Source organism: Alexandromys fortis, unplaced genomic scaffold (genome assembly GCF_014885135.2).
Source record: "Alexandromys fortis isolate MF-2015 unplaced genomic scaffold, M_Fortis_MF-2015_v1.1 scaffold_58, whole genome shotgun sequence".
Classification (NCBI taxonomy): Eukaryota; Metazoa; Chordata; class Mammalia; order Rodentia; family Cricetidae; genus Alexandromys; species Alexandromys fortis.
In genome coordinates, this window is record NW_026067940.1 from 7,879,221 (window position 1) to 7,884,608 (window position 5,388).

Consider the following 5,388-nt stretch of genomic DNA (forward strand, 5'->3'; position numbering starts at 1 on the left):
CACTGGGAGCCTCTGTCTGAGACAGACTCCCAGGAGACCAGAGGTAGCAGCCTTTCAACTCAGGTAAGAGACTTCCTCAAATAATTCCAGGGATGAGCCCACCCCACCCCATCATTTACCCAGATAGATTGAAAGTCGTGCCCAAAGGAACATTTTCCGGAATGATGAGGTCTCTTAGGGGACCAAGAAGTTTCACTGTTACCTCTGTATCTGTAGGTGATGGTGGATGGTGGCACATCTCTTAAAACAAGTGAGTGCCTGACAGATGCTGGTCTGAATTTGTGATTGTGTTGATGCAAAAATTATAGTTCTCATCTTAAATCGAATAAGGGAGAGAATTATTCGGGAGCCATTTTAAGTAATCATGATTACCCTAAATTCCATGTCCCAACATGGAAGACGTTTCATGAAGTTTTTTATTTTCACAGAACAAAGAAAGTAGGTTTTAAAAATAATAATTAAAAATATTTAAGGCTAGGGCCGGGTGGTGGTGGCACATGCCTTTAATCCCAGCACTTGGGAGGCAGAGGCCGGCAGATCTCTGTGAGTTCGAGGCCAGCCTGGTCTACAAGAGCTAGTTCCAGGACAGGAACCAAAAGCTACTGAGAAACCCTGTCTCGAAAATAAAAAAAAAAAAAAAATTTAAGGCTTTCTCTTACATAGGCCTGGCTAAAATAAGGGTCTCGAAAGACCTGTTGGTTCATGTTTGATTTTAAAGAGGCAATAGTGGTTAAAAAATTTTCTTAAAAATCCTCAAAGTGCACTACCATATATACAGAATCTACCTAAAAGCACAGACATATGTTATCCTCTTAGTCTTTGGAATAAAGAGTTTAGTATCTGAAGGGAGAGCAACTACCCAATAGGAAAAATGTACTCTGGGGTAAGAGTAGTCATCTCACAGTGAATTTACCACCCCAAATAATAGGGACCATGTTGTACAGCCAGAATAGGGATAGGGACCAGGGAGATCACACCTTGACCAGAATTGTATGATTGTGTATGTCTTGCCCTTAAAAATAGTTTAAGTTTTTGTAAGTTTAAATCTCATGTCATTTGTCTGAAAGAAAGGTTTAGGACCATTAGCTATCTCTGTTTCTTTACCTGTGTGGTCACATTAATTAAATATACTTTTTTATCTTTTATCATTATTTGTTTCTGAAATTTAATTTTATGAAATTTTAGTTTTACTGCAAGCCAAAGGAAGCTGGACCAAGCAAATAGCGTTAATTCACATGAGCACTTACTTAAAAGTCAATTTGATACTAAGTAAATTATGTTAAAAATCAAAGAAACAAAAATCACATACCGACACAGTAGAGATACAAACATATATAATCACATGAAAGATATATTTTAAGAAATCAAGATTTTGAGTGTTATTGTTTGTTGGGATTATACTTTCTATATCCTCAAGGGAAATAACAGCCAAAAAAGGTGGTGGCACATGCCTTAAAGTCCAGCACTTGGGAGGCAGAAGCAGGTGGGTCTCTGAGTTCAAGGTCAGCCTAGTCAACAGAGTTTTAGGATAGTTAGGGATACTCAGAGAAACCCTGTGTCAACAAAACAAAACAAAAAAGGGAAACAAATGTCTATTAATTTATATATAGTTTAGCCTTAATAAAAAGCTAATACTTAACAGTTTTATATTAAGAATATTTTGAAGAAAGTATATGAATTTTATGTTATTATATTATTAGAACATATTAATTATATTATAATATCAAAATTAAAATATATTATTGCATAATTAATATACTATTGCCAGTATATGAGATTAAAATTATATAAGTATGTAGTTATAATTTTTTAAAAGAGTGTCCTTATCAAAATCTATGAATATAACATTAAAATTTTAGTTGAAGGGAATCTTATGACTAACAAATGCTTTGTGTAAACAGCATTTTCAGGTTTGTGGAACATCATCTTAGTAGGCTAAACTGTCTAGAGAACTCAGATCTATAAAGTGGTATGTATTCCTGAGGCCTTAATGTTCCATCACAACACCTCCATTTGTGAAATCACGTGGGCATTTTAAATGGGCATGCCAAAAAATAATTTTAGCACATAATAAAAAAATAAATTTACAGAAAAGGAGAACTGAAGTGGGCACAGTGTGTTAAAACATCATTTTGATATGACTTTATGAAGACAATCAAAAACATTCTAAAATAATGTTCATGGACAATTATATGAATTAGGTGAACCTAGGTTAGAAGAAAAGGGTAGAAAGTTTATCTCTATTCCTCTAAGATGTGAGAAAGCCTTATTGATGCGGAAGAACCAAAAGTGAGCTTTCTCTCTCTCTCTCCCTCCCTCCCCACTCCCCTCAGCCCCTCTCTCTCTTTCTCTAGCTGAACAGTTGAGGAGGGAGTGTTTTTTTTTTTTTTTAAGTGTATCTCAGGCCGCTTTCCAGGAGTTAACTTGAAGGTTACAACCTGTGCCCTATCAGGTAGGGCCACCCTTCCTTAATAGGGCAGTTAAAAGCCAAACACACAGTGGAAAGTGAGAAAGAACATCTATTCAATAAGGTCACATTAGGAAGACGGACAAAGAGACCCAGCAAACCTCTCAAGTCTATCTGGAGGGGCTGAAGGGAGAGCAAAGCTCAAGTAGAGAAACCAAGGGGTGCATACCTGGGTTGTCCAGGTCAAAGTGTGGTCATGCTATCCTGACTTGCCATCGTCCGGGCTTCAGTCTCATCCTGTATTGTGGTACAGTCGTTAGAACTGAAATCCTTTGGGAGAGATAGATGTTCTCTCCGGCTTGTGCACTTTCCTTTTCCCAGGATCAGATTTCTGGCAAATTCCCATCTTTAGGGTCCATTATTTCAACAATCTGATAGTTTGATCGAGAGACACAAGTGTCTCCTTAAAATATCTTTATTTCTGCAAGGCCACTTATGTGGTGTGTGTGTGTGTGTGTGTGTGTGAGAGAGAGAGAGAGAGAGAGAGAGAGAGGGCTTTACAATGATGTTCCTCAGAAAAAGCCATGTGTTGTTACTTATGACCAGGAACAGAGTATGGAAGGGTCTAGAACATCTGTTTCTGGTGTCAATGGCACTCAAACGTTTAGTGGGTTCCTGGTTAGGAAAACAGAAGCAAGGAACACAGAAGCCATATTTAGCAGGACGGATGCGTCAAATGACAGACAGGGCAGCTCACCAACCAGGCTTGAAGGTGGTCTCAGGATAAACTTCCAGGGATGTCAGGGAGGGACAGTCACAGATGAAGCTTCATTTATCCTTTCCTTTCCTCCCCCCACCTCTCTCTCTCTCTTTCTTTTTTGTTATTTTGAGACAGGGTTCCTCTGTGTAGCTTTGGAGCCTGTTCTGAAATTCACTCCCAGACTAGGCTAGCCTCGAACCCACAGAGATCCGCCTGCCTCTGCCTTCCGGGTGCTGGGATTAAAGGTGTGCGCCACTACCTGGCTCATTTGGTTATCTTTAATAACTGAGGAGTTTCTATAAAGGTCTGAGACGGTTGGCTTTCAGGCTGGAAGAAATTTCAGGACTGGTTTGTATAATAAATACACTTTGATATAAATATGAGCATTAAAAGGAAAATAGTGCTCAAGGAAAGCTGTACTCAGGGAGGAGATAAAGGAACAAGGTCAGAGAAAGGGAAAAGTAGGGAGCTAGCTCAGAATTCATCTTTAGTTTTGATAAAAACACTTCAAAAGTTTTAAATTAATTTTTTACTTTGGCATCTAACTTAACTACATATAGCTTTCTCAAAGAGCTCTTTTTATTATGAATTACCAATTTCATCAGGTTTTTTGCAGATCATTTTACATTTTAATTAAGGCAGGTTGCCTATTTGTGATTTTTTAAAATTTTTTTTACTTTCATTTCATCACCTAGGACTTTGTTAAGGATACAAGATAAACCAGTTTGGAGGAAGTAAATGTTTCTCCTCATTTTTCCAACTACTTGCAAGTTAGTACTTACTACACATAGAGCCGGGTAGAGTACCAGATGGTAGATTATCTTCAAACCATTTTGTGGAGTTCTCTCTCTCCCTTTCTCTCTCCGAAAGATTATACGTGTGTGTGTGTGTGTGTGTGTGTTTTCTTTTCTCCTGGAAAATTGCCTGTTTATCTATACTAGTGAGTGAATTTGTGTTTTGAGTCAGTTTTTGTGTGTGTGTGTGTGTTGCTTTGGGGAATGACTTTCTCAGTTTTACCCGGAGATCGTCTTCTCCCACTGAATCTTGGTTATGCAAACACAAAGGTGCTCAGCACCCTGGAGACCAGTCCTTCATGCCTCTGCCCCAGGAATAGGGTATATTTGTTGTTTTTCTGTATGGAGCTGCTGCCTGTCTGGGATGTTCCCTTTGACACCTCTGCACTTCTGAGTGTGGTGGGGGAGGGTTAAGGGGGATGGGGAAATGGGGGTGACAGGTGCCTCTGAAAGTCCTAAGCTGAAAGCTTGGCAAGGTCCCAGGAATCAGCAAAAGCCACCCAGAATTATGCTTAAGGAGAGTCAGGAGACAAAGGCCAAAAGACAATAAACCAAAGCATTTCAAAGAGGAGGAAAACCAAGACAAACAAAAGAAAAACCAAACTGCTTTCGGAGTTCCAAAAGCAAACAAAATCCAAATGCCTTTAGAGACCCAGTAGCAAGAAAGCAAACACACAAAAGTAAAGCAAATGCTTAGACTAAATTCTTCTACAGCAGACAGACGAGGTAACCTTAAACCAGGGCTTCTCAACCTTTCCTAGTGCCACGACTCTTTAATACGGTTCCTCACCTTGTGGTGACCCCATCCTCAAAATTTTTTCGCTGCTACCTCATAGCTGTAATTTTGCTACTTTTATGAACCAAAATGCAAATATCTAATATGTATCTGATACATGACCCTTGTGAAGGGGTTGTTCGACCCCCAAAGGAGTCGCGAGATGTCTATCAAATTGGGACAATTATCTAGCTCAGGGCAAGCACAATGGAGCAAGCATCCAGGAAGCCAACATTGCTGGAGCCCTGGAAAGACCTCACCAACTCACCTGAGGAAGTTACAGCAGGTGGCCTGAGCGTGATGGGTCCTTCCGGGTGCCTGGCTTCCGGTCAGGTGACTACTTTGAGGAAAAGTGGATCATTCTGGGAGTCCCACATCATGACACCATAATTGTCGATGTAAAAACCACAGCTCTAATCTTTAAAAAAAATCAGAGATTTTATTCTGGACTGCAACAGATTTAGGTTACCCCAAATTCCATGTTGCCACGAGGAAGTCTTTTCATGAAGTTTTTATGTTTTTTTTTACAGAAAAAAAGAGTCACAAATTGAGACATAAATCAAGATAAGTTTAAAATAGATTGGAGGGTACCTCAAAGAGGCAGTCCCAGCACAGTGGGGAACGCTGATCTAGAGGGCCAAGATGCCCTCTG